The 26,881-nt window shown below is 41.6% G+C and overlaps 1 protein-coding gene across 2 annotated transcripts in view; it reads right to left on the bottom strand.

The window, feature by feature from the left end:
- STX18 (syntaxin 18) overlaps positions 1–26,881 on the bottom strand; it is a 108,599-nt gene that overhangs the window by 44,631 nt on the left and 37,087 nt on the right. Inside the window, exon 1 of one of the 2 annotated variants that reach the window (XM_043447656.1) lies at positions 22,024–22,095. The exons of the other annotated variant lie outside the window; for it this stretch is intronic. The gene's annotated coding sequence lies outside the window, so the exon portion shown is untranslated. Of the gene's footprint in view, positions 1–22,023; positions 22,096–26,881 lie in introns of those variants that run through there. 2 annotated transcript variants of the gene reach the window in all.

The raw sequence follows: 26,881 nt of genomic DNA, 5'->3' as shown, positions 1-26,881 counted from the left end.
AAGCAATTGTTTAAACTCCATTCTAAAACAACAGGCATTCATCTGGCCTATCCTTTTCTTTCTCTGAAGATAAACCAAGTTCATTTTTAAGTGAATGCATTTCAATAAGGCTCATTTCAAAAGTCATCAAGACACTGGACTTTCCCACACAGCACATCTACCACATAGACAGATTGACTATAAAACAGTAGCAGTGGTCCCAATGCATCTGACAGGGAAACACATTCTCACATTACCTGATGTCACACATAAAGCTTTCATTAGGAGAGACCAAACAAAAACACCCCACTATGTGCAGCTGTGAGACCTGCTCCCGCGGGTGAACGTGTGCCGTTGACACGGGCTTGGCCCCGGGGACTCAATCCTAAGGATGGCTGCCCACAAGCATGCTGGTGAACGGAGTTGGAAAACCAAGGTTGCCCACAGCATGTACTTATGTAAAATATGTAAAATGCAGACCTAAAGCTGCATCCATACAGAGAGAGGCATCTAAAAGACTGCTCATCAAAATACTGATGGTTGGGTGCTAAGATTTAGAGACTGTGCTTTTTTCTATTTATAAGACCTTTTCATACCTTAACACCTTTCTACAATTTGTATGTAGGATCCTTGTAATCAGACAGAAAAGTGCTTTTGAACAGAAACATAAATCTTCCTACATCCTTCCCTGACTAAGAGTGTATACGGACCCCTGAGACTCCCACAGGGCCAAGTCCAATTCTGTGAGCCCAGGACATCACCGACTCGATGGATATGAGTTTAAGCAAGCTCCGGGAGTTGGTGATGGACAGGGAAGCCTGGCGTGCTACAGTCCATGGGGTTGCAAAGAGTCGGACACAACTGAGCGACTGAACTGAACTGACTGAGGTCCCACCAGTGTCCCTGTCCCTCCTGACTTCTAGGGGTTCAGAGCCCTCTCGATCTCCCAATCCCAGTTTCCTGACTCACTCCTACTCTGCTCAGGGGGTACACCTCCCAAAAGTCTTCTCTGCCACTTCCAGGCCAGGCTAACGACCCCTGCAAGCACCCCTCCTTCAGTGATGTCAGCCTCTTGTTTTGAAATGTTTTCATGTCTCTCTGACGCAAGCTGCTCAGGCATACACTTAGCCCAAACGAGCTCCTCAAAAAACGATTTAGTGCTCCTAACATAGTAAGTGGGCTACATATTTTGCTTTATCCACTAGATGGCAACACAAGTCTTGCAGCAGTAGAAATACTAGGAACTCTCAAAAATATCAGTTTGTTTTTTTTTCCCGAGGGCTTCACAATTTTCTCTGGTTCTGTACTTCTGATCTGGAATCAAAGGATTATTAAAGGTTAATTGTGTTGCTCAGGCTGAAGCTGAAATGACACTGTTTTGAAACAGACATGTACACTAGGACATGACCAAGGTTTTAAAACACCGCGTTCCCGGCAGCTTGGACACAGAGGCAGCCCCCAGGCACGGCTGCTGTCTGCAATCCCCAGTGGCTGTTGGGCCCAGCTTTGTCTATGTGTCACGCATAGCACAGACCTGCTAGCTGCTCCTTCCTGGGTGCTTTGTGAATTACCCAGAGCAAGATAAGGCTGTAAAACGAACAACTCTGGTATAAAATGGAGGACAACTGCATTTTCACAGTAGGGGGAGCGCGGAGCAGTCTTTTGCAGATCACAGCAGCGGTAGGACTTGCACACCCGTCCCCGCCCCCCACAACCCCCAAGATAGGAATTCTCTTCTGGCACTCTCAACACTTCCAACAAAGACCTGATTGAGTAGGAAACACTGAGTACCCATTTGCATAATGTGCCTCTGCAAGAAACAGCCATTGTTCAAGATTAAAGAGACTCCAGTATGGCCTCTGGCATATTGTAAAAAGGTCCCTGTAACACAGAATCATTATTTTTTTAAGTTCAATCAGTGGACACAGCTTACTGTTCAGTTTAAGTAGGCAGCCAAAGGCACAGTCGGAACAACCGCTGTTGTATAAATGTTTGCCCACCACTGATAAGCTGACATGACTTTTCACAGGGGTCATGTTCCCAAGTCTGATTTGGAGGCCCGCTAAACTAAATTTCGAATCCACTCCCTTCAGTCATGACTGAAAAGGGCCTCAATACCAATTACGGCGGTAGGTTCAGAACGGGCCGCAGCTCTGGAGCGCGATCACCCTGCTGAAGTCACAGTGGGGGCTGTCTGAGTCCTGGTGCTAGGGAAGCTCCCCATGACCAGTCACCCACAAAAGAGCCTGGCACAGCCAAAGGCATTCCTTTGGTTTTGGGGTCACAGCAGGGAGGGTGTTACGGGATTACACGTATGAACTGTGCCTTTTCGTTTTGCCTCCTTTCAGCAATTGTTTAGTTGTAGGCTGAGCCTCCTCCCATCACTCCCCGCCTAATTCCGACTGCTGGAGGCCACCCTTCAGCGGGCACAGGGCCTGCCGTGCGGCAGCCGCTCTCCAGTCCTCGCACGAGCCCCTCCTGAAAGCACGGTCCTGCCAGGATCTCTTCCTAAACCTCTGACAACTCTGCGTCACCTTCTTTCCTTGTCTCCTACCACCTCTGCAAACCTCTGAAACTTCATGAAGCCCTGACGCATGCTTGCTAAACCTACTCTTCCCACCCACAGCTTAATGTACCATCTACAGAAAATTTGCCCACCGGCCCCTGCCTCACTCCTGTGTCCCGAGGGTGAATTCAACTGTCCACTGCGTGTCCCACAGGTGTCTCAAAAGCCAAGTGTCCCAAAGCCTGAGTCATCCAACCACTCATGCTCAAACCCCCTCCCCCGCCACACTGACTTATAGCTTCCCTGTCTGTCCCTGCAAAGAGAAAGAGCCTCTCTTTTCTGATTCTCAAGTTAGAAAACCCCAGAGCATTTTGACTCTTTTTCACCCCACAAATTAAACTGGTCAGCCAGGCCTGTCCACTCCACTGGCTGAACAACTGCCAGAGGAACGGGCACCCGTGGACCAGCTTCTCCTCCTGTTTTCCCATGTCCACCTGAGAGTCCAGACCCTCTAAGCTTTTCCCAATCCAGCTTCCTCCTTCCACTTCTGCCCTGGGCACCGCTGTTCTCTCTGCCTGGAACACCTTCTTTATCATCCACCAACCTTCCACTCAAATGTGCTGGGCCCAGGTCAGTTCAGTCACTCAGTCGTGTCCAAATCTTTACGACCCTGTGGACTGCAGCACGCCAGGCCTCCCTGTCCATCACCAACTCCCCGAGCTTTGTCAAACTCATGTCCATCGAGTCGGTGATGCCATCCAACCATCTCATCCTCTGTCATCCCCTTCTCCTCCTGCCTTCAATCTTTCCCAGAATCAGGGTCTTTTCCAATGAGTCAGTTCTTTGCATCAGGTGGCCAAAGTATTGGGAGTTTCAGCTTCAGCTGAAGCCCAAGGAGGTTTTAAAATACAGCATTCTGACTTCACTTCCCAGTTTCTCTGCATGACGCCTTCCGGAAGGCATGCTATTTAGTGTCCATTAGCTGAGTGTTATAAATGTTAGCTGCATGTACATATGTTATACACATTATACACGCATATACACATATGTGTATACAGTATAAATGTTAGTTGAATACATAAAGCGCTCTACCCCATCAGTCTGGGAACCGACAAAGCTGCTCCTGAACTAAGGAAACTGTCCTGTGCGCGTGTGTGCTCAGTCGCTCAGTCAGGTCTGACTCTTTATGACCTCACAGACTGCAGCCCGCCAGGCTCCTCTGTCCACGGGACTACACCGGCAAGAATACTGGAGTGGGTTGCCATTTCCTACTCTAGGGGGTCTTCCTGAGCCATGGATCGAACCCGAGTCTCTCGCATTGCAGGCGAATTCTTTACCGCTGAGCCTCGGGGTAAGCCCTATGGAAACTCATCGGTAGTTAAATAATCCATTCTGGAATTTTGCTGAGAACCAGTACCAATTTCATTGGTTTGCAGTTTCCAGAATTCAGAGTATGTTTTTTAAGAGAGAGAGAGAGAAATGTTCTGCACGAAAGAGGAGAGAGGCCTGAGAAGCAGATGACAGGGATGGTCACACGGAGGGGCAGGGACAATTAACACCAGTTGAGGTGAATTCAGCGGTCTAATTTCTGATATTAGCAATTAATCTTCAAACAACCAGAAAAGTATTATTTTCTAATAGTAAGCCCTTGTCTCCTCTTAAGAAATTCAGAAATTAAAAAAGTAAAATCTTAATTCTTAGTGTTTTCATATAATGAACAAACTTACAACAATTTCAAAGGCTGAGTAGCACCATAGGGCTTAACAACCCATGAAGCTCACTCTATGCAGTTCCATTTTAAAACAGGTCTATGACCCTTAACCTCAAGAAAGAGCAAAAGCCTATCCTGTTCTCAACCTTTTCCTCTTCAATCCCTCTGCCACAACTTTTTTTTTTCCCATTTATTTTTATTAGTTGGAGGCTAATTACTTTACAATATTGAAGTGGGTTTTGTCATACATTGACATGAATCAGCCATGGAGTTACATGTATTCCCCATCCCGATCCCCCCTCCCACCTCCCTCTCCACCCGATTCCTCTGGGTCTTCCCAGTGCACCAGGCCCGAGCACTTGTCTCATGCATCCAACCTGGGCTGGTGATCTGTTTCACCATAGATAATATACATGTTTTGATGCTGTTCTTTCAAAACATCCCACCCTCGCCTTCTCCCACAGAGACCAAAAGTCTGTTCTGTACATCTGTGTCTCTTTTTCTGTTTTGCATATAGGGTTAGCATTACCATCTTTCTAAATTCCATATATATGTGTTAGTATGCTGTAATGGTCTTTATCTTTCTGGCTTACTTCACTCTGTATAATGGGCTCCAGTTTCATCTATCTCATTAGAACTGATTCAAATGAATTCTTTTTAATGGCTGAGTAATATTCCATGGTGTATATGTACCACAGCTTCCTTATCCATTGTCTGCTGATGGGCATCTAGGTTGCTTCCATGTCCTGGCTATTATAAACAGTGCTGCAATGAACATTGGGGTGCACGTGTCTCTTTCAGATCTGGTTTCCTCAGTGTGTATGCCCAGAAGTGGGATTGCTGGGTCATATGGCAGTTCTATTTCCAATTTTTTAAGAAATCTCCACACTGTTTTCCATAGCGGCTGTACTAGTTTGCATTCCCACCAACAGTGTAAGAGGGTTCCCTTTTCTCCACACCCTCTCCAGCATTTATTGCTTGTAGACTTTTGGATAGCAGCCATCCTGACTGGCGTGTAATGGTACCTCATTGTGGTTTTGATTTGCATTTCTCTGATAATGAGTGATGTTGAGCATCTTTTCATGTGTTTGTTAGCCATCTGTATGTCTTCTTTGGAGAAATTTCTGTTTAGTTCTTTGGCCCATTTTTTGATTGGGTCATTTATTTTTCTGGAATTGAGCTGCAGGAGTTGCTTGTATATTTTTGAGATTAATCCTTTGTCTGTTGCTTCATTTGCTATTTTCTCCCAATCCAAAGGCTGTCTTTTCACCTTGCTTATAGTTTCCTTTGTTGTGCAAAAGCTTTTAAGTTTCATTAGGTCCCATTTGTTTATTTTTGCTTTTATTTCCAATATTCTGGGAGGTGGGTCATAGAGGATCCTGCTGTGATTCATGTCGGAGAGTGTTTTGCCTATGTTCTCCTCTAGGAGTTTTATAGTTTCTGGTCTTACATTTAGATCTTTAATCCATTTTGAGTTTATTTTTGTGTATGGTGTTAGAAAGTGTTCTAGTTTCATTCTTTTACAAGTGGTTGACCAGTTTTCCCAGCACCACTTGTTAAAGAGGTTGTCTTTTTTCCATTGTATATCCTTGCCTCCTTTGTCAAAGATAAGGTGTCCATAGGTTCGTGGATTTATCTCTGGGCTTTCTATTCTGTTCCATTGATCTATATTTCTGTCTTTGTGCCAGTACCACACTGTCTTGATGACTGTGGCTTTGTAGTAGAGTCTGAAGTCAGGCAGGTTGATTCCTCCAGTTCCATTCTTCTTTCTCAAGATTGCTTTGGCTATTCGAGGTTTTTTGTATTTCCATATAAATTGTGAAATTATTTGTTCCAGTTCTGTGAAAAAGACCGTTGGTAGCTTGATAGGGATTGCATTGAATCTGTAGATTGCTTTGGGTAGTGTAGCCATTTTGACAATATTGATTCTTCCAATCCATGAACACGGTATGTTTCTCCATCTGTTTGTATCCTCTTTGATTTCTTTCATCAGTGTTTTACAGTTTTCTATGTATAGGTCTTTTGTTTCTTTAGGTAGATATACTCCTAAGTATTTTATTCTTTTTGTTGCAATGGTGAATGGTATTGTTTCCTTAATTTCTCTTTCTGTTTTCTGATTGTTAGTGTATAGGAATGCAAGGGATTTCTGTGTGTTAATTTTATATCCTGCAACTTTACTATATTCGTTGATTAGCTCTAGTAATTTTCTGGTAGAGTCTTTAGGGTTTCCTATGTAGAGGATCATGTCATCTGCAAACAGCGAGAGTTTCACTTTTTCTTTTCCTATCTGGATTCCTTTTACTTCTTTTTCTGCTCTGATTGCTGTGCCACAATTTTCTTTTTCCATGGTCTCCATGCTCACACTTTAACCTCAGGGCTTCCCTTGTAGCTCAGTTGCTAAACAATCTGCCTACATTGCAGGAAACCTGGGTTCGATTCCTGGGTTGGTAAGATCCCCTGGAGAAGGAAACGGCAACCCACTCCAGTATTCTTGCCTGGAGAATCCCATGCACTGTAGCTTGCCAGGCTCCTCTGTCCATGGGATTGCAAGAGTCAGACATAACTTAAGTGACTAAACCACCAACCAACCACCACCACCCAACATTTGGAGTCCCATTCTTCTGGCTCCCCCAAACTGCACTGGTGTAGCATCGCTGGAGCACACCCTCCATTCCCGAAGCTCCTGGCCTATTTGACCCTCCCGTTTGCTTGCTGACACTCAGAGTATAACCCTGCTCCGCGTGCATGGAGGGAGCCCCTGCGTCTTCCAGGCCCTGGACTCCACTTCACAGGACACCATTCTTTTTCACTCTGCAGCTATTGTGTGGCCCCTGCGAGGAGGGTCTTCTCACTTCTGTAAGCTGCATGTCTTCAATCCTTTCTGGAATTCTTTACATGAAATGCACTTGTGGCTGCTGGTCATACTTATTAGTTTCTGAATGCAGGAATTTATTGGCCTCAAAAATCAAATGTGGTTCCGAGAATGGACTCAACGCTCTGTGTCAACAGGAGGTGGAGAGCAGGCAGAACCTTCACCTACGCTCTTACAGCCTCTGGGCTTCTAGTAATGCCACCTAAGAGGGTGTTCGGGCTTCCCAGGGGGGCTCAGTGGTAAAGAACCCGCCTGCCAACCAAGGAGACATAAGAGACCCGGGTTCGTTCCCTGGATCGGGAAAATTCCCTGGAGGAGGGTATGACAACCCACTCCAGTATTCTTGCCTGGAGAATCCCGTGGACAGGGAGCCTGGCAGGCTGCAGTCCGTGGGGTCATGCAGAGTTGGACGCGACTGAGAAAAGCACAGCAGCAAGAGGGTGTCCCTCTTAAGTCATTGAGTCAGACTGAATTACCATCAACTACAATTATCTTTTTCATGAAGAACTCTGTCCTCACTATGTTCATATTTCCCCCCAGCCTCTTGCCATTTGCCATTCTGATCATTCTGCCACTAAAGACATCTGTTAACCAAAAATTACCAGTTTAAAAAATAGAACGAATACTGGGCTGAAAAAGAAGCACAGAATTACAGACCCCTCCCAGTGGACAGCCAGTTCAATGAGCCACAGACATCCTTGCAATCCAAATACTCAGTCCATTAAAAAAAGGTTTCCTCAGGACTTCCCTGGTGGCCCAGCAGTTAAGACTCCAAGCTTCCACTATAGGTGACACAGGTCTGATGCCTGCTCAGGGAACTAAGATCCCACATACCGTGTGTCACAGCCAAAAATAAACAAATAACAACACAACATTGTAAATTAACTATACTCCAATAAAATTTTAAAAAATTAAAAAAAAATGTTTCATCCACAAAAGCATCACAGTGAGATCTGTAACTATCCTGTGAAATCAGATCTCCTCACCTGCAACTGATTCAAAAGTGCACAAGAAGACTGGAGGGGTGGCGGCTAGGGGTCGTGCTTCAGGAATGTACTGGTTCATCAGCACGACTTACTTTTATGTGGGCTTGGAAACATCCCTTTTATTTGTTTTCAATGAAAGGTTAAGAGCAAGTACAGGGCAAGCACATAGGGGAGGAAGGTAATGAGGCAGAAGGGAGGAGGGGAGATGGAGGACAGACAGGGAGTTCCGACCCAGGGCCGACGTGGCTTTGCACTGCTTTTCAGACCCCAACCCAAGCCCGGCTGGTCCAGAGGCTGTGTGCAGAGTGTGCGTGTGGAGTGGGCTCATACCTTGCTCTCTCTCCACACCCTCCCCGTGGGGTAGTGCAAAGCATGAACTCCAGTCACACACACCTGCGTTCAGATCCCAGTGTCATCCCTGACGACTGATGGTCTTTTGCAACTCATTTAACTTCTCTGAGCTTTAACCTCTGGTTTGCAAAGTTGAGACGGTAACTCTGAAGGTGACTATAAGCCTTCAGTGAAATGTCAACAGTCTGACACTGTATCTGGCACAGTGGATTCCCCCACAATCCACTGAGGAGAGAGCAGCAACGCCCTGCCACCCTCACCGGGGCTTGCACGTGCAGACCGAACAGGCACTGGCGAAGTCATCGTCTCTTCCCTGCCGAGCACACGGAGCTAACTCCTGCCAGTTGGGTATCTGTGAGATGTGCCTCGAGGGTGCGGGCAGCTCCATCATCCCACCCACTCTCCTCTGCATCTCCTCTCCGCTCTGTGGTCAAAGACATTAACTGCGGCCTCAGTGCCCACCTCCCACGGCTGAAGAGGGGGCCTCTGACTGCACATCTCTGGACCAGCTCTTGACACGCTGGCCTTGAGTGTGAGGGAGGGTCCCCCTCCTCCCTTCCATTCACCCATCAAACACTTACTGGGAAGTCAGTCCTCTACTTAAAATTTACCTACAACCTCTCTGACTTTGACAGGTAATAAACAATGTATGCGTGCTCAGGTGCTAAGTAGTCCCCAACTCTTTGCGACCCCATCGACTGTAGCCCACCAGGGTCCTCTGTCCATGGGGTGGGTTGCCATGCCCTCCTCCAAGGGATCTTCCCAACATAGGGATCGAACCCAGTCTCCCACATTGCAGGCAGATTCTTTACTGTCTGAGCTGCCAGGGAAGCCCAAGAATTCTGGAGTGGGTTCAGTTCAGTTCAGTCATTCAGTCATGTCTGACTCTTTTCGACCCTGCAACCCCATGGACTGCAGCACACCAGGCCTCCCTGTCCATCACCAACTCCTGGAGCTTGCTCAAACTCAGGTCCATTGAGTCGGTGATGCCATCCAACCATCTCATCCTCTGTCATCCCCCTCTCCTCCTGCCTTCAATCTTTCCCAGCATTAGTCTTGAAAAGATGAGTCAGTTCTTTACATCAGTTGGCCAAAGTATTGGAGCTTCAGCATCAGTCCTTCCCATGAGTATTCAGGATTGATTTCCTTTAAGATTGACTGGTTTGATGTCCTCGCTGTCCAAGGGACTCTCAAGAGTCTTCTCCAACACCACAGTTCAAAAAGCATCAATTCTTCGGCGCTCAGCTTTCTTTATGGTCCAACTCTCACATCTATACAAGACTACTGGAAAAACCGCAGCTTTGACCAGACGGACTTTTGTCAGCAAAGTAATGTCTCTGATTTTTAACATGCTGTCTAGGTTGGTCATAGCTTTTCTTCCAAGGAGCAAGTGTCTTTTAATTTCATGGCTACAGTCACCACCTGTAGTGATTTTGGAGCCCAAGAAGATAAAGTCTGTCATTGTTTCCATTGTTTATCCATCTATTTGCCATGAAGTGATGGGACTGGATACTATGATCTTAGTTTTATGAATGCTGAGCTTCAGGCCAGCCTTTTCCCTCTCCTGTTTCACTTGCATCAAGAGGCTCTTTAGTTCCTCTTCACTTTCTGCCGTAAGGGCGGCGGGATCTCTGTCTGTTTCCAACTGGAGTGGGTGGCCCATCCCGTCTCCAGGGGAACCTTCCTGACCCAGGAATCAAACTGGGGTCTCCTGCATTGCAGGCGGATTCTTTACCCACTAAGCTGCCTGGGAAGCCAGGGAAGCCCTTACACGGTACTTACTACAGGCCAAGAAGGGCCCCAGGGGCTTCGTCCAGATGACTCCACGCATCCCCGGGACAAGCCTCCAGGGGAGGCACCATCATCAGCTCCCTCTATGGGGGAGGCTCACCGACAGGCTCACGGTTTCACTAGCGGGTGACAGGGCAGGACATGAAGCCAGGGGGGTATACTCCAGAGCCTGGACTCCTAACGTTTCCTTGCTCTTATCATTCTTCAGAACTTTGACAGGACGGGTGAAGGGGAAAATGGTCCATCTATATTTGAGTTCCTCAAATTAAAATCTCAACTCTAACATTCCAATTTGAGTTTCATTTTCTAGGAGGGAGTTATAGTATCTTTCATTTCATAAGTGGGCTTCCAGAAAGAATTGTGAATTTCAAAGGTACAGGTCTCCCTTTCAGGGGGCACGGCTGCCTTTGCAACACAAACCAAAGCTACCTGTCTGATCTGTTCCCTTAAGAAAATGAATTTTCCCACAGACACAAAAGAAAACTTCCTGCCCACCGTTCTGAACTTCAGAGACTCTTGGCTCACTGGAGCTCAGGTTAAAACACGATTCGACAAACAAATAGACAAACACAGGAGGGCCCAACTTTTCCGTAAACCTCCTGTGCGTAAGAAAGCGCTTCCAGCTGGACACCTGGGGGCAGCTGCAGGCCGTCCATCAGCAGAGTGTCTCTGCATGGTGGTAACAGTAACCGGGGAGGGGTGGGGGCGGCAGGGGGGTGAGACCTGCAGGTATCAGGGAAAGACCGAGTGTGCTGTCATAACCACTCACACGCTGTCTTACAGCGTGGAGCAAAGACAAGATGAAGTGAAGCACTAGCTGAGCACGGCCACCACCAGATGCATCACTGTCGTCATCAGTGTTTACTGTGGACTACGCCGCTGCACAGGTGATCTCATTTAATTCTCCTAACACATGAGAAAACAGAAACTGAAGCACAGAACTGTTAAGTAACTTGCCCAAGGTCACACAGTGAGCAAGCTGAAAAGCCAAGGTCTGTTACTTCAAAACAGGTTCCATGGCCTGTGATCTATGTCTCCAAGCTTAGGCTTTTCGAGCAAAAAACTGTGAGCTGAACATCCAAACCAAGGAAGAGTTACCAGCATCCTTTGACAACCTCCCACACACAGAGCTCATTAAAAGAAAAGCCATCAGTTTTATTTATCAGCTCCTCCAAAAGTCCTTGCTACATGTCTTCTAAATTCTTCCAGTCACAGCAGAAAATACCAAGCAAATAAACACATTTATACCCCATCATAGTACACACCACATCTCAGGAATATGTTCCCTCTCTTCTGTTGTAAAGAATTAAAAGAATTATGTCGTGTTTGTTTCAGATTCCCAAAGTCTGGCAAGGGTCCTAACTCAACAAGTGTCTGTAGAACGAGTGAGGCATTTTACTAAGAATTTGTCATTCTGAAATAAACATTAAGGAAGGAACAGCTGCATCTAAAACAGGTGGTTATGATGTATTAAAAAGTTTTTTTTTTTAACACAGATTTTTCTCACACTGATTTTGCAGATGTGTTAGTACACTCTGAATGCACACACTCTCTGTAACAGACAGGCCATGATTTAGGAGCCAGTTGATAATCAGCAGCAACTCCTTTCCTCTTAAGGTGAACAGATTCTATCCAACCACAGTTCCAGCCAAAGGGAGACTCCCATCACTAAGGTTAAACACATACACTCCAAACACAAACTCTCCAAAGACTGACTGCTGCCCTAGTGACATTTTAAAAAATGATCTTTCTTTATTTCGTAAAAACATCAACTATGAGGAGAGACTGTGAAGATGGCAAAGATTAGCACGTACACCTACACGTGTGGGGAAACCACAAATAAAACTGACATGTCACAACTTCTCCCAATCTCATTCTCCTGGGATCCTTGCCCTGGGTAGAAATTACGAGCTGGGAACAACATAAAACCTCACTTATTTGCAAACCAAGGTCAAGAGTCACATCAACACAGACTCGCTCTCCAAACTCTGTACGCAGAGCAGCAAGTGCAGGTCCCGTCCAGTAGGTGGTGCTCTCTACCGCACTGTGCCTCACGAACAGTACAGTATATCAAAATGACAACAGCCTGGTTTTAAGATGATTTGTCTCTTGAGGATATACATTTGGTTTAAGTTTCCACTGCAACGTTAAAGTTCTTAAGATAGGTCATGCAGATCAATTGCTCCTGTAATCTGAAACTCAAAAGAGCAAGTAATATCTAAACAAGGGGGGGTGGGCGGCCCTGAGCTTATAAGGCTCTCTAACAGCCAGGAGACAGTCAGCCTGGCTACCTCTAACCTCCTCATCAAAACTGCTACCTTGTCCAGTTTCTGCTTCACATCAGCAGAGAGAAGAGCGAAATTAACTGTGGGCGGCATAAAGGGAAAACATACATTCAACTTCCATACCGCTTGATAGATGCCAACAATTTACACCCAGCAGAAAACACTGCCTGATAACATTTGAACCCGCAAAGTGTAAGTACTTTGCTCTATTAAAACACACCCGCCCCCCCCCTTATTAGTGAAAACAAAAGCAAAGGAACTAATGTGTGTTTTATCATGAAGCTCTGTGAAAGACAGCTTGGTAACAAGATACACAACGTTGCCTCCAAAGTCATCTTTCAACTGAGTGAGTGGGAATAAAATGCAGAGCATGCCAGCCTCGAGCAATAACACAAATGTTCAAATTCCAAGCAAAACCCAGGGCCTTGTTTCATCATTCCCAGTCCTCCTAAAAATATAGATTCTTTTCCCTCATTATGGTCTTCTTTGGCGTAAATAAGGCATAAAACTGAAAGTGAAAAAAAGGCAAAAATATTATTTCAAGGAATAAGTTACAAAACATTCTAGCAATCTCTTTGCTTGAAAAAAATGAAAATAAAATTGAGCTGTTTTCAGGATTTAAAAGAACTGTAGCAAATTGCTAACTCCTAAGTTTTATAAAATGGGGATGAGCCTGATAAAAATTGATCATTAAACTTAAATGTTCAAAATAGCAGAAAATAAGTTTCTAGCATTGGGCTGGCCAAAAAGTTCATTAAGGTTTTTCCATAACATGTTATGGAAAAATTTGAATGAATTTTTTGGCCAACTCAATACAACATTTGCTCGAGAAAAATCTGTGTGTAATAATAACTAGAAAAATAATGGTTAGATCCTGAGCTGTATATATAGATCTTGAGAATCAAATTATACCTTTTCAGTCTACTTTTAAGATTTTACTGTTTTATACTCAGATACCTAAATATTTAAAAGCTATACTTGAATTTCATATTGAGAACTCAGTTGAAAGCTTTAAAAGTAAAACAAGTATATATAATTTAAATTCCTTTTAAACAGTTTTTCAGATCATTAGGTAAAGCATTTGAAACACTATGCAGAAACAATTTTCCATTCTTATCCTAGCAACAAGTTTCAGTTAAAATCACATATCAATTTGTAAGCAATAAAATTGTCATCAAAATGTAATACTAACCATTCCCCACCCAAACACATACACTTTTAAGGGATATATATAGTAGTGTATCAAAGAAAGGAAAGCAAAAATGTCTATATGTAATAACTGCTAAAGTGATATCTTTTTACACTTATTGTACCATTACATTAAAAAACGGACAAATTTCCCCAAGAATTTGTATGAACAACTAAAAAATATTGTGAAGTTAATTGTGAAGTTAATACAATGACAATGAAATTTAAATCAAATGTTAGACTAAGTTTTTAAAATTTATTTGTATTTATACTGCATATTGTGATATATTTCAATAATTAAAAGAACTAAAATATTTTTCCACCTTTCAAAATTAGGAATCTCCATATACACTAAAATTTAATGCTTCTTTTGTAAAAAAGTAGTTTAAATTTTCCTGGCAACTATGTATAGACTTTGTGTTTTAAATAGAAATACATATGTAGTTTTTGTGCCCATAATTGGAGGGGGACATTTTGGGGACTCCCAAACAATCAGTATGGTTCTTGAAAAAAAAAACAAAAACAAAATTTCATACATATTGAAGAATTCATATTTAGCCCTTATTCTCAATTATAGCCAAAGTCTTTATTCTAGAGCCACATAAATAACCATTCTTTTCCCTGAAAATGAGTTTTCAGAGAAAACATTATTAAATGTTACATCTGACTTTAATAAGAGTTTCCCAATTTGCTTTTGCATGTTTATTATCAAACTCCAATCATGACTTTCCCAAACTTATTTATACTTTCACACAAACTTCCAAAGTTTTCCCAACTTAAATAAAAGCCCACAAAAACTGTGGGAAATGTTTCGCTTGAAAGATAAAAGGAAATTGGTTCAAATGTACATTTGCAATAATCAGTGTTTACTTTCATTGCTCAAACATTCAGCTTACGGCACTTTCAATATCTGCATTCAACTTAATTTTTTTGTCTCGTAAAAAAAAGTGGGGGAGGGAAAGTAGTTTTCTTTCCTCCCATTTTGCTCTCAAAATATAAACTTATTTAATGCAAAGCATTCCTGAATCAGGCATGTTTTATACTAAAATCATATCTAGTCCCAACAGCATTCATATTACATACAAAACACTATTTCTCTCAAAACTTCAGTCTGAATATTTTATAAGTCTAATTTCACCTTTCTTAATAAAGTGAAGACATTTTACTATGTAAGAGTAAATGAAAATACCAAAAGAACTGATGCTACAATACTAAAGTGGAAGGAAGATAAGTATCAACTCATTTACTTGGAAAGGTGAAGGGTTTTTCTCTAAGTGTTCCTACTATAGATTTTGCACTATATTTATTAAAATATGACAAATCTTTAACCTGGGAACAATTTACCAGTTAACATTATCTACTAAAAGAGGAAGTATACTTTGGATAAGTAAAACACTGGAAACTATTTGTGCTGCCCTTGTTTAAAGTTGCTTAGAAAACTGGGCTATGTACTTTTAAAAATAATCATTAAAAAGAGCCTAAAGAGTAACTGTGATACAGTTAATCCACAAGCCAACTGATGCCACTTAATTCTAGAGACAGAAGTTTGTCTCTCAAGGGGGATCTAAGACATCCATACAGTAATACACGTTAAAGGTAATGAAACTATAAAGACATACTTCCTAATAGAATGAACATATTTTAAAGCCTGTATGACCGGCAATAGGAAAGTTTTGGGTTTTTTTTTTTTTAACCGTTAAAAAAATCCAGACAAGAGAATCTGGTTTTGAAGTATGTCACACCTCAGTTCCCCAACCACGAATCCCAGTTCATTTTTAAAAATGAGGTCTATTTCCTGTAATTTTAGATATTTTAGAGTACAATTATTTTACATTTTTATGATGCCTTTGGGGTATCATTACAAATATTTTTATATGTTTAAACTTAGGAAAGTAAAATTAAGTAATAGCTTCTCTTAAAGGGAGCTGTCAACTCTCTCCTGAACAAAAATCTTTGTTTTAAAGCAATCTAGAGATTTATATCCCCAGTAACCATAGAAATTAATCTTAAGCTTTAGGAAAAAAAACTGCATAAAATGCTCTTTAATTAAAATCAGAGCTCTGCTCTTAGAAATAAGGACCCTCTTTTAAAAGGAAAGAACTTTCCACAGAGTAGAATTGTTTTTACTCAAGGTGGCACTCTTTGTGATAAATTAATCAAACATGTTTAACTGACTCATGAATCTGTGTGCACAGAAAGTTAAATACTTTGTTGGAAAGGAAAGGATTTGCTGAAAACTTTTAGCTAAGAAGAGAAAGTGAAACACACAGGATCCAAACAGTATTTGTAGATTATCTAAGTGTGAGCAGGAAAAGAGACAGCAGAGCAAAAGAATTTAACAATAACAATTAGGAGAGTCACTCAGAGCGGAACTCAACTTTGTTTTCATGAGGAAACTGAAAATATCATTTATGGTGCCTTCATATGAAGAACCATCAACACGTCATAACTCAAATTTCACTCTTGTGAGCACGATCCCTTTCTATTTCACTTGTGCTAAAACAGAGACGCGTTCTGAATTCTGCTTATCACACACGATTGAGAAGTTTCTTTCAGTTTTAGAAACCAGTCAGGGGTGCCTCGGGGAGTCGGCAATGCTCTTCCCTGCACTTTTCTTCCTGAGTGGTCTGAAAGAATGCGTGCATTTCAGGATGGGAAAGACAAACTCCTCAAACATTTTTAAAACGTCAGAGTTTTCAAGGCTTATGAAATTCAGGTTTTGATGAAGTCTGTGCACAACCAAATCTGATTAACTTTCATGAGATTTACATTTTATAGCTTCGGGTTTTTCTCTGTATAATGAATTATTTTAAAAGCTAAGCCACATTGTTTCCATTACATTTTGAAAAATCCACCCATTTGGACTTTTCCAAAAAAGAAGACAAAGACAAAAAAGGATCAGAGCTTCATACAGAATCAGGAAACGCAGATACCGATTATCATGTCAAGAAATAAACATTAAATATTTGTAAAGTGCTCATACAGCATATTGTAAATCCTAAGTAAAGTCCAAACTACAAATGTTTCTCCTTTTAGACAACCAAAGTCTAGGAAAAGGCCTAAAATAGGTGTTTCTTCGCATGAGTTTCGGCACTGCTAAGAATGCTAAACATTTATCACCATCTTCTCTAAGCAAACCCACTTTTTGGAAAAGACACAGGCATTTCCTCCCCTCACTGTCTGCGGCTAATTTCAGGGTCCTACAAAGAAAAACTTTCCCAAGCATTTAAGGGAATCAAGACCTCTTGGCTTATGTAGTAAGCTGCAAAACAGGACAGAAAATGATAAGGACAGGTAAATGATTTGACACCAGAGTGTGCTCACCTTGGTTGTTCCAAACACTATCCCAACAACAACAACAAAAAAGGTGCTTTTGCAGGAGGTGGAGGGGGAGATGACAGGAGTCTAGAATTTGAGTTCAGATACTAGAAAATGACATATCTTATTCTCTTCCTATCTTCACTACAGGCTGGATACTTCCCTAGCAATTAAGCCCCAACTTAAGCAATACATATTATATGTCAATGAGCTGTTTGCACTTTTAATTCAATCTATAATAATCAATATTAATAGAAATCTAAAACATCTATTCTAAGGCATCAATAGGAGATGATATTAATAATGGTTTAAACATTATATCAAAGCATGATGCTGTTTTGAAGCTTTTACAACTTGATGTTGAGTAAAAACAAAATATCAACATTCTATTAGAAGTATAGTTGAAATAACTTCATTCCCCTCCAATATCAACCTTATACATGCAAGAACTAAGGAAAGATAAAAAAGCCCCATTTTCCTGGAAAACAGAGGAACTGTAAAGAGGTTCATGGGCTTTCAGCCATTCACTATTTGTATATTTTTAACGCTTCTCCTTCTTGTTCAAAAACATCAAGGTAAATACATACTCTTTCCTTGTACCCCCTTAAGCCCATAACCCAGGGTGGCTTGTTTAGGACTTTATCCAACAGGCACAGCCTTACACTGGGGTCAGGCGCTGCAGGCCCGTGGAGTTGCTCTGAGAGTTCTGTAACATGCACAGGCGTGCACTGAGGGGACAGTCAGAGTAAGACAGTCACACAGTCAGACAGCATTTGTCAACCAGCTACCTGAGCATCAGCGCAGGACGAGTAGCCCACACACAGACTGCATCTGGGCTCATAGTGCGCCCTTGGCCCAGTCCTTTCTCACGCTTCCATTTCCTCACTTATATTTCAAACGAAGGGGCTGCATTCCCTGATTCCCAAGGTCTATTTGAGCTCCAAAAACTTCATGACTTCTTGCATTTGACTGAAAGCTGAACAACACATTTTCAAGTGATTTTTCATATTCAAACTGTGCTTACTTTACAAAGAAATAATTCAGCATTTATTTCTGATTTCCTACTACAGGGCTTCCCTGGTGGCTCAGATGGGAAAGAATCTGCCTGCAAGGCGGGAGACCTGGGTTCGATCCCTGGGTTGGGAAGATCCCCTGGAGGAGGAAATGGCAACCCACTCCAGTCTTCTTGCCTGGAGAATCCCATGGACACAGGAGCCTGGCGGGCTACAGTCCGTGGGGTCGCAAAGAGTCGGACACAGCTGAGCGACCAAGCGTAGCACAGCACTACAGGGCAGAGCCCAGCCCCTGCTCTCACACACCTCATTTCACCTTTACAGAGATCTTCTCATAGCATCACCTTTACAATTTTAGAGGTAAGAAAACTGAGGCTCTGATACACTAGAGCTGGCAAATTAGGTCTGCCCAGTTAACTGTCCACGCTCTTTCCATACATCCCATGATCTCCCTGATATGGTAACAGTGATAAATAAAGTGATGTGATGAAGTGATAACACTACGCTGAAGCATCCACTGAGGGATTAACACTCAAGTCCTGTGTATGTTTATAACGCTGTGCTGGGCACCGGGCCAGATATACACAGGAAGAAAGGATGTCCCTGTCCCCATGGGCTCTACCTTACAGAATCAAACCATAGAGTTCTATGCCCTTCATTGTACAAGGCCATTAAAAACCCTACTACGTGTTAGTCAGTCATGTCCGACTCTTTGTGATCCCATGGACTGTGGCCCTGCCAGGCTCCTCCATCCAGATTCTCTAGGCAAGAACACTGGAGTGGGTTGCCATTCTCTTCTCCAGGGGATCTTCCTGATGCAGGGATTGAACCCAGGTCTCCCACACTGCAGGCAGATTCTTTACCGTCTACACGTCATGAAATGGGGGAAAGGAAAGAGTCTAGTGGATTATAAAAACAGGGAGAGAGTGATCTTTTTTTTCTAAAGAAGGGAGAAGATGGACAATTTGACTGGGTCTCAGGTACGGCTGCACAGAGTTGGACACGACTGAAGTGACTTAGCAGCAGCAGCAGCAGGTAGGGCCAGGTAAAATATCTCTCTCTGCCCCCAGCCCTCTTGGCAAGCTCTCCAGATGAGTCTAACGGACAAGCAGGCTAAGAACCAGCAATGAGGAGGGCGCCCTGGTAAGCAGAGTCTGCACTCAGATTGCCTGGATCCAGTACCAACTCTGACAGTCACTAGCTGGGTGGCTCTGCCCAGATTACTTAACCTATCTTTGCCTCAGTTTCTCCTTTTGTAAAAATGGGAAAAATAATAGTATTAGTACATACCACACATCTATGAGAGTGAAATGAGTTATTTTCTGCTCAGCAAAGTACTTGGCATATTAGAAGTCCTATGCAACGATTGGAAGGCCTTGAAGGCCCAGTGAAGGAACTTCTGTAAGCCAGCAGGGCTAAGACTCTCTCGCACTGCCATGGCAAAGCAGCCTGTATCTGAGAGGACCTAACAGCCCCTGGAAGAACAATACACAGCAATGAATTCCACAAAACTAGCAATTGAGCCAGCGCAGGGCTGTGTCGGTTTCTGAGGACTGTATCTGCCATCCCAGATACAGGACTGAGGAGGTGGCTAGGGGAGTGGATGATCACAGAGCTGCAAGTGGACCACTCACTGCCTTGGCGCCCCCTCAGGCTCCCCAGAGCCAGGGGAGCCACAAGGACGACAAGACTCCTCCAACCCCTGCCCCCAGTACCTGCACCAGGAGGCCAGCTCGGAGTGGCTTTTGGAGAGCGTGACCTCTGATTTAGCTCCCAGGGGCTCAGGCTGAATTCCCGGGATTATTGCACAATATGCCAATAAAGAGCATGGACTTCCAGTTTCTAAGATGTTTATAATGAACCATCAGTGCAGAAAAACTGGGGGCCGCCGGGGATGGGAGTAGGACTAAGGAAAACCAGAAAAAGCTACATCGCCATTCAACTCAGCGTCAGCCAACCAGGCCCCTTACCTATAAAGGGCATCTTATAATTCAAAAACATCCACCGGTATCAAAACATCTATTCACACACTCACTAGTGCCCATAAACTCCACACCAGGCATGGTTTTATTCTACAGATATTAGCTCACTTAATTCTCCTTAATCTATGAGGTGAAGAGTAGTATTATCCCTATTTTACACATGAGGAAAAGGAGGGGCAGCAAGGTTGAACACTGCCCACGGTCACTCGGCTAATAAAGCATAACAAGATTAAAACCTGGATGACATGGCTCCAGAACCTTTGCTCTCAACTTATGTCTATACTCCCTAGAATTTGTAAGATCTGTCAATCAGAAATGAGTTCACCAGCCCTCAGAATCACCCTGTCATAGCTTCCTGAGATACATCTATTATATCTAGAATAAAATGTGTATTGTGCCTGCTGAGTTAAACGAAGACTAACTTTATCTTCCAAGACACCAGACCATAAGGAGACAAGATGCTATGGTCTGAACTGAACTGATGCTATGGTCAGGAAAAAATGTATTCCTAGGTGTTCACATTTGAGGGTCTATGGTATGTGTCAAAGAGAGGTGCGATCACTAGCTGCTGTAATGAATAGATGCCTTCTACTAATTAAAATAAGGCACATAAAACTTCAGTAACAATACGAACTGGGAAAATCAAACTTAATCACTCTTTTCTATAAAAGGAGAATTCTTGCTCCATAGAACCTCAGTGCATATTGTTTTCACCACATAAATTTACAACTCGTTTATATACATCTTCCCTAAATTTGCAAGCTTTTTTAGAACGATTTTTCTCTGAAGGGAAACACTTCCGGGTTTGGGGGGCGGGGCAAAAAGCAAATAGATCTGAAGCCACTTTTCAACTTCTCTGCAAAATAATACTGGAAAATAAACCCATTAACAACAATAAATCCCAAAAAATGAATGATACTATTACTGCCAATATATTAGAAAGCTCTCCCTACTAGACCTGCTGTATTCTCAAGCACTTAATCTCATCCTTTTTTGGGGAGGGGGTGGGCAGTATCTTCAGTCCCCAGTACAATGACTGGCACATAGTCCTGGAATCACACAAACATCTAGTAAATTGCCAAATAAATGTAAGTTTATGTGTCTGGACTATTTAAATCATTGGCCCAATCTATTATCAAAGACTTCCTAACCTTTCCAAGAAAAACAGTTCTGTGATAGCAGCTCACTGTACATAATGCTGTTGTTAGGACAAAACAATCAAGTAATATACAGTCAGTCAGAATAATTAGGAAGGATAATAAGAACAATTTGTTTATATCCATACAGGTATAGATTAGTACTCCAAAATATGAGGCAAATAGCAAAACAACTTAAGTTTAAAGAAAAAGATCTATGTTTCACACCAGATGAAAAAAAAAAAAAAAGAAAAAGATAATGGTCAATCAGAAACACAAAGCGCCAAAGACTGCAAGACTTCCTTCTCTGAAGGCCTTTAAGAAAAGACACTCATCAAAGGGCTTCAGGTTATTTTTGCAAAGGACAGAAAGCTCACCTAGGCAGCTTATTCCAGCTCTAGAATTCCTTGGCTATTGCAAATGTGGCAAAGTAGACAACTAGGCCGAACAGGCAAATGAGGGGAAAAAAGGTGCCACTTCTTGGCAGGAGAATAACAATTTGAGGCTATCATGAACTTACATACACCAAACATCTAAAAAACTTATCCCAGGGCCTAACAAACTTTCCTTAAGAGATCTTTTCTTTTAAATTAAAACCAGTAGCTTTATTAACGCACAACCCATCGTGAATGTGAAACGCAACTCTAGGCCATACCTTGTGGCCTGGAAAGCCATAATTGCAATGTGGAATGAGACCCACTGAAATCAATATAAGAAATTTGAAGTAAGTAAATACTTTCCCCCCCCCCCTCAGGGGGGTTAGTATGAAACGTATGAAATTACAGTAGTAAGAAATTATTAATTTTAAATTATAAAGTGGAATCGAAGACTTCAAAATATTCACAGATTTTTTTCAAAGAATTTTGGAAGCAAAGAAAGCCATACCATGCTTTGGGAAAGCTTACCTTTCAGAAAAACAGCATTTAATTTGCTCTGCTGCTCGACTATGTTGCACGCAAAGCCACAGCAACATGGATCCCACTGAGCCCTGCACTGATTATAAAGTGGTGTTTTCAAGTTCACAGGTATTAAACTGACTGGCTTCTCCACAAACATGCATTATTTAATAGCTAACCCCATTTAATTATTAAACCTGAACCAGGTAAGAACAGGAACTGTGTCAAGTTACCTGTATACCACAAGACTCTGGCAGAGAGAATTAGGAAAATTTCAACAATCACTGGGCAAAGAATCACTAGCAGCAGAATGTCACCTTCAAGTCAGAAGAGCTAACTAGTGGACACTCAAAAACGTTTGCTAATGAAAGAATAAAGGAATGTTTGTTCGATAGGGGAAATGGCTTTTCAAATTTTTTCCAAATAAAGTGCTGATTAAAACAGCAGTTACTTGTGGATTCCACCCCATTGCCCGCATTCCAGATGGGTCACTACCCCTGCCATTAGGATTCCAGCCACGGGGATGAGGGTGGGACAGCTGTGTGTGACTAAACACAGCACAAGCACCAGGGACTGTGTATCAGCGAGCCTGTCCACAGTGGGATTTTAAAGTGGGTTTTTCCAACACTTGGCATTTGAAAAAAAAATTTGCCTCTTCAACTACATTTTAAACTTGTTTTTTTTATAATCTTATTCTCTGCTAATCATGGAATTTGTGATATAAGCAAAATAAAAAGAAAATAAAATAACTCATCATCACCTAGAAATACAAACTCTTTTGCCACTGATATATGATCCATTTTATACACAAATTTCCTTTATGTAAGGAACCACATTATATATACAATCTTATATTCTACTGATTTTCAATGACACTACAATAAGCCCCTTACCACAGTTAAAAAACCTTCTAAAAATTACTTCGATGGCTATATAACATTTCATTGTTTAAATTTACCATAATCTGACTATTTCTCTACCACTGGATACTTGAACTGCTCCTTCTGACTTTCCACAGGATAAATTATGCTGTAAAGAACATCTTTCTGCTAAACCATACCAGGCTATTTTTGTACGCTGAATCTTTATCTGATTTTGTAGTTCCTTAAGACAAAATCTTAAAAGGGAATCACGAGCTTGACAGTTACAAAATCTTTTAAAATCTTGACACATCTTGCCAAATGGTTTCCCAGAGAGGGAAAGGAGTTACTGGCCTCACGCGGCACCCCAGTCCCAGGCACACAGCAGTCCACCAGCAGGCCTGCCGACACTCCCCTCCCTTGGTCCCCTTGTTCAGAATGACTGCTTTTTAAAACAGTAAACAACACAATTATCTGAATACCATTAAACCTGACTTCTTCTGCCTCAAGTCAATGATCATTTTCCATATACAGGGCAAAATAAGACCTTGGTGTCCTCATCCAGAAAATAGAGTCAAGACTAACCCATCTGTAAGGTGCCTGCTGAGTGCCAACGTTTTGCAATTCTTATCTGTCCTTGGGCAGACACCATGTGTGTAGGTTCACGGGACACGGAGAGAAGAATAAAACATAACCTACTCACTTAAAGCTGTTCAGCTGTTGTTCAATCTTGTTTCTCTTGGAGCAAATCACGAACAATAACGCTGCAAATTGGAAATACTTAAATACAATTGCCATACTGTTTTAGAAAAAGAAAGATAACATTCACTTCTGGTATTTAAATACATAACCTAGTTTTTGATTTTCAATTCAGGCTCCATAAAACAAGATGCCAACAGCTGGAAATTCTGATTCAAAATTATGACTTCACAGAAAACCAGATGCTATAGCAAAGATAAGGCTTCCTGGAGAAGTGTAGCATTTTAAGAGGCAATCGAAAATCTGTATTAGATTTTCTGTAGAAAAGCAGAAACCTCCAGGATACTAAGCATTAAGCATCTGCACATTAACAGAAAGGTGAAGCTGCCAATCTGCGGTTCATATTTCTTAGCAGCAATACAGCCTATTTATATGATGCAGGCACACAGACCTCTATTGCCCTATAGGTGTAATATGCCTAAAAGTATCTGCCAGATACCTCAAAACCACTGCAGGTAAAAAGAAAACAAATGACAATTATTTTTTTCTAAGCTTTTAAAATTACATTAGGATAAAAGTACCAAAAAAATATTATTTCCGTGGAGAATTCAAGCAGAACCTTATTATTTGAAAAACAGTAAAAGTTCCGTTTAACAACAGTATAATTGGGAAAACAGAGAAAAAGAATTTAGGGTAAGTGGTATCATCATTGTTAGCAAGACAGCTACTGAGTCAAAAACTTTACTTGTAAAAGAACATTTTATTCTTGAAAATTAAAAATGAGCTCCAAAGCATATAGTACTACTCAGAAATAAAAACATTTTCCCTTTGTATCTTTTCAAAGAAAACGTAAAAGATGAACAAGTTCAGATTTTACACAAAAATTTTACATGAAAAAAATTTTTTTTCCTGGATCAGTGAGAAAATATATATTAAGTTCTTCTTGATAGGAGTTCTGAGTTGAGCAGATGAAGGTTGGAGACAAAAACCCACAGCTCTCTCCTCAAGAATCCTGAAGCAATAGTCCACATGGCAGAGGGATGGATACTAGGAAACACAGGATGGACTGCTAAGGTGTATCAGGCACACATAATTTTAAGGAAGTCAATTTCTAGGGCTTAGACATCTGCGTATACTCTTTTCTGAAGCGACTCTTCCTGCGAATCTGTTGCTGATCCACATCCTGCTGGTCTACTTTTCCATAAGCCCTTCACAAGCACCTTTTCCGCTTCTAAAGTGAGCTCCACCATACCTGAAGCTTACTATGGTGCACAGTCCTAGACATAAAAACCTCTGACAAAGGGACACTTAGAAATCCTGGGAATGACACTAATGACTGAACAACAAGCCCTTTCACAAGCTTGGTGGGGTGGGGTGGGGTGGGGGGTTCCAACATTCCCCACTTAACAAAATGGACGGAGGATCTAACTCAGTTGTCATCTGGCAGATCATTTTTAAAAGTTCTGATGACAGTTTGGGCTTGTAACGCAGAGGAAGTTCAAAGAACAGAGAGGAGTGGCCGTGCTAACACAAAACTCCTTCCATTCTTGTCTGTTATGTGTGCAAACAAGGTTTACAAGGTTTCTCAGCTCTTATGTCATAAGAAATGAAAACTAAGAATGCAGTTGATACGGAATACTGTTATGATTTAGAAAAAAATAACATTCATCTACTTGCACATAATCCAGTTTAAAAAAAAATCTGTTTCCTTAAGAGTCTTTTCATGTCAAATAACATATTTTTTTGTTTTAATACATGTACACTGATAATAACTGCCAAAGTAACTAAATACAGAATAATTCAACAGAGAACAATTACAGCCTTTTGGTTATCACTGGAAATACTTTAAAAATTAAATTTCTACTTGCATACCTATTTCTCTTGCAAAGAAGTAGAAGAGAATGAGCAATAAAAAATTTCAGCAATAACCAAGGATAGGATATTACGTGGGGGAAATGAAATGGAGTTTACAGAGAAAAAGAAAGACTGTAAAATTTATGACTATAAAAAGGAATTTTTAGGGATTTTCTTTTCAACAAATGATGGTGAGCATCATATATAGTATTTAGATTCCATGGGATACATTTAAAAGAGTGACCAAAAGTTTAACTTTAAAATGTCAAGTTTTATAGCATGCTCGAAATTATATCCTTTGTAGCTATTTAAAGTTATAAAGAAAAAAGTGTAGACGTCAGCTTGAAATATATGTACAAAGTTACTTAGCTTTGTCCAAAATTCTTTTAAGGGACAAAGAAACAAAAATATTTAATGGTCATTGGTTTACAGGCCGGTATGGTGAACATACTTAATTATAAATAATTAAAGTTTTGTGAAGTAAAAACACAGGGACACTATGAAATAGAGGCACCCAACCTAGACTGGGGCAAGGGGGAGAAGGTTTCTGCCATGAAAGGTAAGCCTCAACAGGATACGGGACTGTGTTTGTCTTATTCATTCTTATATGCCCAGACTCTAGAATGAATGAGCAAAGGCAATGCTTGAACTAGGAAATAAATAAATTAGCCTGGCAAAGAGAGTGGGAGGAGAAGTGCTCGAGACAGAAGGAACGGCACCTGTGAAGGTTACGAGGCAGAGGAGAACAGGAAATGTTCAAGGAACCAAGCTGTGTCCTGCCAGGCTTTACAGTCTGTATCAGAGATTTTGTTTCAAAAAAAGAGTATGTATAGGAAGGAAATATTTTAATCAGGTTTACTTTTAATATATTATTATCTCTCAGAAAAAAAAAATAAAGCTGTTCCTAATCAGTAAGAAGAGGGAACTCATTCATTCACCCATCAAATATTAACTGCATATCTGTTTTATGCCAGATACTGTACTAAGCACTGAGGGTACAGGAGTAATCAGACAATGAAACCCTGAGAACTTGTAATTCATCAAGAAGTATTGAAGAGAGTAAAAAGACGAGCTAACCAGGAGAGGAAGAGAAAATACTTGCAAGCCACATATCTGACAAAGGACTTATATTCAGAACATCAAGAACTCTCAATCTTCACACTCAGAAAACAAACAACTCAATCATAAAATGAGCTAAAGACATGTATGGATTCCTCACTAAAGAAAGCAGATAGGTTAAAAAAAAAAAAAAAGAAAGAAAGCAGATAGGTGTGTGAAAACTATTCCATATCATTAACTAGGGAAATGCAAATGAGTAGTGAAATATCACTACACACCTATTAAAAGTAGTTAAAATAAAAAATACTGACAATACCAAGTGCTGGTGAGGTTTACGTGAACACCTAGACCTCCCACGCTTGGCTGGTGAGAAAGCAAAAATGTGCAGCCAGTGT

This window comes from Cervus canadensis, chromosome 26, assembly GCF_019320065.1.
Source record: "Cervus canadensis isolate Bull #8, Minnesota chromosome 26, ASM1932006v1, whole genome shotgun sequence".
In the NCBI taxonomy this organism is placed as follows: Eukaryota; Metazoa; Chordata; class Mammalia; order Artiodactyla; family Cervidae; genus Cervus; species Cervus canadensis.
Note: the sequence above shows the minus strand (reverse complement) of the source record. Positions and strands in the feature narration are given on the sequence as shown.